The 7,811-nt window shown below is 48.8% G+C and overlaps 1 protein-coding gene across 1 annotated transcript in view; it reads left to right on the top strand.

The window, feature by feature from the left end:
• Positions 1-7,463: 7,463 nt before the first annotated feature.
• LHFPL4 (LHFPL tetraspan subfamily member 4) overlaps positions 7,464-7,811 on the top strand; it is a 53,177-nt gene continuing 52,829 nt past the window's right edge. The window contains exon 1 of the mRNA XM_033210563.1: positions 7,464-7,607. The gene's annotated coding sequence lies outside the window, so the exon portion shown is untranslated. The remainder of the gene's footprint in view (positions 7,608-7,811) is intronic.

Genomic DNA, 7,811 nt, shown 5'->3' with positions numbered 1-7,811 from the left:
CAATGAAGAGTCAGAAGGGTGAGGGGTTGGGAGGAGGAGGATGATGAGAAATTACTTAATGGGTACAATGTACATTATTTGGGTGAGGAGTACCCTAAAAATTCTGACTTTACCACAACACAATCTATGCATGAAAGAAAATTGCGCTTGTACTCCATACATTTAATTTTTTTTTTTTTTTTTGAGGCAGAGTCTCGCTGCCTTGCCCAGGCTGGAGTACAGTGGTGTGATCTCAGCTTACCACAACCTCTGCCTCCCAGGTTCAAGCGATTCTTGTGCCTCAGCCTCCCGAGTAGCTAGGACTACAGGTGCACACCACCATGCCTGGGTAATTTTTTTTTTTTGAATTTTTTAGTACAGACGGAATTTCACCATGTCAATCAGGTTGGTCTTGAACTCGTGACCTCAATTGATCCACCTACCTCGGCAACCCAAAGTTCTGGGATTACAGGTGTGAGCCACCACACCTGGCCTGTACTCCATAAATTTATACTTTTTTTTTTTTTTTAAAAGAACAACAACAACAACAAGCCAAACTCACACAAACTCTTAGGTATCAGGGTTAGAATACAAATATCTATTTATCTGACTTTACAACTCTGATTCCTATCCTTGGGGGCTTAGGAACTTTGGAAAGTTTGATGTGAGGGATGCATGCATGAGGTGTAGTTAAAAACACACACACGGGTTTCATTCCTGGAACTCCCACTTTCTAGCTGTACAATATTAATGGCAAATAGCTTTTGAATGTTTTCCAAGTGCTCAGCACTTTGTGTGCACAATATCTCATTCAATCTTCTCGAAAACTTTGGAATAAGACACTACTATTGTTATTCCCACTTTAAAGATGAGGAAACTGACACAGTTGATAAGCTACAGAAATGACGCTTGAACTCAGATGGTCTGATGCCAGTGCATGTGTTTGTAACCAAACGATACGGATATAAAAAGGAAACGAGCAGTTGTAAAGAACTGAATCATAGGCCGGGCGGGCATGGTGGTTCACGCCTGTAATCCCAACACTTTGGGAGGCTGAGGTGAGTGGATCACTTGAGGCCAGGAATTCGAGACCAGCTTGGCCAACACGGTGAAACCCCCATCTCTACTACAAATACAAAAATTAATCGTGGTAGCAGGCACCTGTAATCCCAGCTACTTGGGAGGCTGAGGCAGGAGAAATACTTGAACCTGGGAGGCAGAGGTTGCAGTGAGCCAAGATCACGCCATTGCACTCCAGGCTGGGTGACAGAGCAAGACACTGTTTCAAAACAAAAACAAAAACAAAAAGAATTAAATCCACTCTTGAGAAATGGTTTATTTGACATGGCAATTAAGAATGTGGGTTCTGGCCGGGCGCGGTGGCTCAAGCCTGTAATCCCAGCACTTTGGGAGGCCGAGGCGGGCGGATCACGAGGTCAGGAGATCGAGACCCTCCTGGCTAACACGGTGAAACCCCGTCTCTACTAAAAATACAAAAAACTAGCCGGGCGCGGTGGCAGGCGCCTGTAGTCCCAGCTACTCGGAGGCTGAGGCGGGAGAATTGCGGGAACCCGGGAGGCGGAGCTTGCAGTGAGCCGAGATCGCGCCACTGCACTCCAGCCTGGGCGACACAGCGAGACTCCGTCTCAAAAAAAAAAAAAAAGAATGTGGGTTTTGGAGCAGATTGCTTGGCGACAAACCCCAGCTCTTCTACTTGCTAGAGGTGTGACTTCGGGTAAATCAAAGAACCTCACTGTCCTTATCTGTAAAATGGGCATACAGTAGTACCTACCTGCATTAGTTTGCTAGGGCTGCCATAACAAAATATTACAGACTGTGTGGTTTGAACAACATAAATTAATTTTCTCACAGTTTTGGAGGCTAGAAGTCTAAACGTTGGTAAATGTTTCTTCTGAGGCTTCTTTCCTTGGCTTATAAATGGCTGCCTTCTTGCCATGTCCTTGCACAGTTATCCCTTGGTCTCTGTGTTGTCTGTGTCTTAATCTCTTTTTATAAAGATTCCAGGCATTTTGGATTAGGGACACCAGTATGACCTCTTCTTGTCTTCATTATCTCTTTAAAGGCCCTGTCTCAAAATACAGTCACAATCTAAGATACTGGGCAATTGGACTTTAACATATGAATTTTGTAGGGGATACAATTCAGCCATAACACTACCTCATAGAGTTATTGTGAAGATTAAATGAGATGATACATGTAAGGCAATGAACAGGGAACCTAGAATGCAGTAAGAGCTACCAGCAAGTTGCAAATCATTCCTCAGCAGGATATTGGCTGGAAGTACCCAGGGCTTCTCTTCTCATCCAAATGCAGTCCAGCATCATACTTGCTTAAGATTTACCGTCCCCATTTGAATCACACAAGTCTTCCATTCTGGTCTGGCCCCTCCCTGGGGTCGATAAGAGGTTCTTCTCATAGAGAGCTCTCAGATTTTCTTTCTGTAACTGCTCCAAGTTTAGTCTTTAAAATGAGAACACGTCCTGTCCCAACTCCTTATGGCTCAGCAAGTGCATTTCTAATACTACTGCTATTTCAACTCTTTGGACAAGTCACTTATTATTAAACTTTAATGATAATCACTTACATTTATAGCCTCTTTCAGTTTACAAAGCTCTTTTCCTATCCATTACCTCCTTTAATCCTTACAACATCTGTGGGAAGGAATTACGTTCTTCTCTATTTGACAGATGAAGAAAACAAGGCTCTAAAAAGTAGCATTGTCATCCCAGGTTACACAATTAACATGTGGCAGAGATGGGCTTCAAATTCTGGTCTTTTACTTTCTTTTTTTGTTTTGTTTTGTTTTGTTTTGAGACGGAGTCTCGCTCTGTCGCCCAGGCTGGAGTGCAGTGGCCAGATCTCAGCTCACTGCAAGCTCCGCCTCCCGGGTTTACACCATTCTCCTGCCTCAGCCTCCCGAGTAGCTGGGACTACAGGCACCCGCCACCTCGCCTGGCTAGTTTTTTGTATTTTTTAGTAGAGACGGGGTTTCACCGTGTTAGCCAGGATGGTCTCGATCTCCTGACCTTGTGATCCGCCCGTCTCGGCCTCCCAAAGTGCTGGGATTACAGGCTTGAGCCACCGCGCCTGGCCCTTTTATTTTCAATCTATCAGGAGTAGCTCACCCATCCAGGCATTTTTCTTTTTTCTTTTCTTTCCTTCTTTCCTTCTTCTTTCCTTCTTTCTTTCTCTCTCTTTCTTTTTTTCTTAGAGTTTCGCTGTTTTTGCCCAGGCTGGAGTGCAATGGTGCAATCTCGGCTCACCGAAACCTCCGCCCCCAGGTTCAACCAATTCTCCTGCCTCAGCCTCCCGAGTACCTGGGATTACAGGTGCATGCCACCACGCCCAGCTGATTTTTGTATTTTTAGTAGAGATGGGGTTATGCCATGTTGGCCAGGCTGGTTTTGAACTCCTGACCTCAGATGATCCACCCGCCTCAGCTTCCCAAAGTGCTAGGATTACAGGTGTGAGCCACCATGCTTGGCCCAGGTAGTTTTCTATAAAAGTGGTACACTGGATAAATAATGCCCCTGCTCTCTCTCTTTTGGAGGAATGTAGGTAAGTTGTTGAGGTTAGTTATTTTGGTTGGAAGTGATTAAAAACTAACTCAAACTGGCTTAAGCAAAACTTGTATTGGGTAACCTTAAAAAAAAATTTGGAAGTATATTTTCTGACACAGATGGATCCAGATGCTCAAAGTATGTCACCAGAATGTATGTTCGTTCTTTCTTTCTTTTCTTTCTTCCTTCCTTCCTTTCTTTCTTTCTTTCTTTCTTTCTTTCTTTCTTTCTTTCTTTCTTTCTTCTCTTCTTTCTTTCTTCCTTTCTTTCTCTCTCCCTTTCTTTCTCTCTCTCTCTCTCTTTTTTTTTTTGAGACGGAGTCTCGCTCTGTCGCCCAGGCTGGAGTGCAGTGGCCAGATCTCAGCTCACTGCAAGCTCCGCCTCCCGGGTTCAGGTTCACGCCATTCTCCTGCCTCAGCCTACCGAGTAGCTGGGACTACAGGCACCAGCCACCTCGCCCGGCTAGTTTTTTGTATTTTTTAGTAGAGACGGGGTTTCACCGTGTTAGGCAGGATGGTCTCGAACTCCTGACCTCGTGATCCGCCCATCTCGGCCTCCCAAAGTGCTGGGATTACAGGCTTGAGCCACCGCGCCCGGCTCTTTCTCTCTCTCTCTCTCTCTCTGTGTGTCTTTCTCTCTCTTCCCCCTTTCTCTCTTTCTCTCTCTCTTTCTTTCTTTCTTTTTTTGCAAGAAGTCTCCTCACTCTGTTACCCAGGCTGGAGTGCAAAGGCGGGATCTCGGCTCACTGCAACTTCTGCCTCCTGGGTTGAAGTGATTCTCCAGCTTCAGCCTCCTGAGTAGCTGGGATTACAGGTGCCTGCTACCATGCCCAGCTAATTTTTGTATTTTTAGTAGAGATGGGGTTTTGCCATGTTGGCCAGGCTGGTCTCAAACTCCTGACCTCAAGTGATCTGCCTACCTCGGCCTCTCGAAATGCTGGGATTACAGGTGTGAGCCACTGTGCCTGGTCTCCCTCTCCACTTCATAGCTTCCCTTTGTGTCGATCTTATTCTTAGACAAGCTCTCTGCTGAAGCTCTGTCTCCACTAGCTTCAGCTCACTGTTCCCTCAGGTCAGCACACTCAACAGAAAGAGAACACTTCTTTTCTGTAAACTGCAACGCATGAGCTGGATATCATTCTCAACTCTTTGACCTGGGTTATGGGCCCACTTATGAACCAGTCACTGTGTCCAGGATAATGGAGTATTCTCATTGTTCAGGTCTGATCATTTGACCCCTCTGGAGTGGAGTATGGTGTGTGTGTGTGTGTGTGTGTGTGTGTGTGGTGTGTGTGTGTGTGAGAGAGACAGAGAGAGAGAAAAAGAGAGAGAGAGAGAGACCCACTAAGGGATCAAGTGAGGAGAAAGAAGATTCTTCAAATAAAAAGCACTGTTGTCAGGAGTGAGTCGGTGGTAGGCGGATCTCTATAGGGTGTCTTTGCTCTGCAGAGCAACCACAGAGGAACTGGGGGTCCATCTTAGCAAGAACTCTCACTTCTTGTCTTGAGGAAGAGTAATAAGTGGACTTTTATGATTTTTCCCAGGACTGCTTAGCTTGGCTCAGTAGGCTAGACAATAAGGCAATAATTCAAGCAAAGTGAGGAGTAAAGAGTAATGAATAACCTGGTATGTTCAGGACAGGACCCAAACCAGGAGCAGCCCCAGAGGGGACTCTGAGATGCTCTTTGACGGTGGCCACCTCCCTGCTCCCTGCCCCCAGCACCTTCCATCTCCCTGTGAAGCTGTGAGCTCCGGCAGGGACCATGTCTGTTTTACTGACCACCTTCTCCCCAGTGCTTAGCCTGGTAACTGTGCCTGGCACATCACAGGGGCCTTACACATTTATTGGATGATTGAATAAATTAATGAACTAGGTTGATCAGTCTGACTGGCAGGATCTACCTACCTCTCTGGATAAGTCAACCCCCTTCTTTGACCTCTGTTCCCCATCTGTAAAGTGGGAGAAGATATAGAAAGAAACGCTCTCCACAGACCCTGCAGCTCATGATTCCAGGATCGCAGGGTTCTCAGGAAACAGCCAGGATGCCTCTCAAGAAGCCAAATGGAAGGGGAAATCAAATGTATTGGGCACCTCATGTTCAGGCGCTTAATGAGACTAATTCACATGGTTCCCAGGTCTCCAAATTGTGGGATTTTATGGATCCATAACTTTAATAAAATTTGGGATTGAAATAGGCTACCTATTTTTTATTTTGGCAATAAAGACATTTTAAAAACCTCCCATTAACTATCACCACTATTTCTTAAAAGAAGTGGTGTGCTGGTTTTTTTTGTTTTTGTTTTTGTTTTTGCACTAAGCAAGTAGGAAATACACAGTCTCAAAATAAAAGAGCAGTCCCACTTCCCCACTGGAAAAAAAAGACAACTGGCAATCTTACATGCTTTTTTTTTTCTTTTTTTTTTTTTTGAGATGGAGTCTCGCTCTGTCGCGCAGGCTGGAGTGCAGTGGCTGGATCTCAGCTCACTGCAAGCTCCGCCTCCCGAGTTTAGGCCATTCTCCTGCCTCAGTCTCCCAAGTAGCTGGGACTACAGGCGCCCGCCACCTCACTCAGCTAGTTTTTTGTATTTTTTTAGTAGAGACGGGGTTTCACTGGGTGAGCCAGGATGGTCTCGATCTCCTGACCTCGCGATCTGCCCGTCTCGGCCTCCCAAAGTGCTGGGATTACAGGCTTGAGCCACCGCGCCTGGCCAAAAATGCATTTCTTGTCTCTGTAGCCCAGGCTGGAGTGCAGTGGCATGATCATAGCCCACAGCAGCCTTGAACTCCTGGCCTCAAATGGTCCCCCCACCTTACCCTCCTTGGGATGTAAGGGAGGGTAAGTAGCTGGGATGACAGGCACAAGACACTGTGCCCAACTCCAGATATACATTTTGAGATTGACCCGTGTTTGGGGTCCAGTATTTGAGACCTACTAGCATGGATTACTTTTTGCCACCCCACCCCACTTACATACCTGTGAAGTGAGACTTAATCCACCCACTTTACAGATGAGGAAACAGATTTAGGGAGAGTGGTATTGCAAGGTCACAGAGACAGTTTTAGACTCAGTTTGTCTGGGTTCAAACCCACATCATCTTGATAAATCCTAAGCCAAGGCTATTTTCCAACAGGGAAAGAAATGACCCACACAGGCTCCCTTGGGGTGCCCCTGGGGTGTTCTGTGACCTAACCCTGTGCCTGGTCTTTGATGCTTTTTCCTTAACACATCTTTATGGTGTGCCTTTGTTCTTTAACACATCTTTATGGTGTGCCTACTTCACACCAGGCGCTGGGCTGGGGGCAGGGGAGAGTGTAGGGAGGAAAACCAAAAATATCCCAGCCCCTTTCTCTCCTGTCCCCTAGTACTCACTCTGGGTCCCGTTCCCCAGGCCTCCCTCCTTGCCCTGGCAGCCAACGAATCCCCATCGCAGGCGTGGGCTGCTACCAGTTTAGGGGCTTCCCTCTCCCAGGGGTGTTGGCAGTTTCCTAGGAGACTCTGGGAACCTTCAACGCCTCCAAGACCCAAAGGACTGAAAGCGTAATGGTGCAACTTCAGGCACTGTGATAGGTTCTAGGGGAGGTAACTGGGAGTAAGAGATCCAGTTCAAATCCTATCAGATAATACCCCCTCCAGTCCCTCCCCCCACTCCCATAGGCTTTGTGGGGCCTCACAGCCCCTCAGCTCAGGCTGGAAGAAGGGAGTCCCCTACATCAGGGGGCCCTACTGTGGAGGGGTGCTTGCTGCCCCGGCTGGGGGACCCCAGGGATCGTGGCCACCCTTCCCCCCAACTGCCAGAACCAGGAGCACCCTTTCCTGGTTCCGCCCCGCCCCGTCCCGCACGCCCGCGCGGGAGCGCGCCTCCGCCGGGCCGCGCCGGTGCACGAGAGCGCGCGCCTCGGCGCGGGAGCGCGCTCCGGGGAGAACCCGAGCAAGATGGAGGCCGCGCAGAGGCCGCCGCCTGGGCCGAGGCAGCCGCTGCTGGGAGCGCCAAGCCGCGGCGCCTAGGCCGTGCCAGTCCGGGATCCGCTGCCCCCGACCGTGCCCAGGTTGGTCTCCCCGCACCCTTTCCCCGCGGCCGCAGCCTCGCGCGCGTCCGGCCTGGGCGCGGGGCAGCCGCCCCCCCAACCCCGGCCCTACTCGGGCCCGGCCGCTCTCCAGCCCCCCAGGGACAGCCCCTGCCCACCGCCTGCTCCTCGCGGGCCCCGCTGCCCACCAGCCCCGGTCTTTCGTTCCTTTGGCCTGGAAACCCC

The sequence above is a fragment of the Trachypithecus francoisi genome, unplaced genomic scaffold, assembly GCF_009764315.1.
Source record: "Trachypithecus francoisi isolate TF-2019V2 unplaced genomic scaffold, Tfra_2.0 Lachesis_group0, whole genome shotgun sequence".
Lineage (NCBI taxonomy): Eukaryota > Metazoa > Chordata > Mammalia > Primates > Cercopithecidae > Trachypithecus > Trachypithecus francoisi.
The sequence above is the reverse complement of the archived record's forward strand: the minus strand, read 5'-3'. Positions and strand labels throughout refer to the sequence as shown.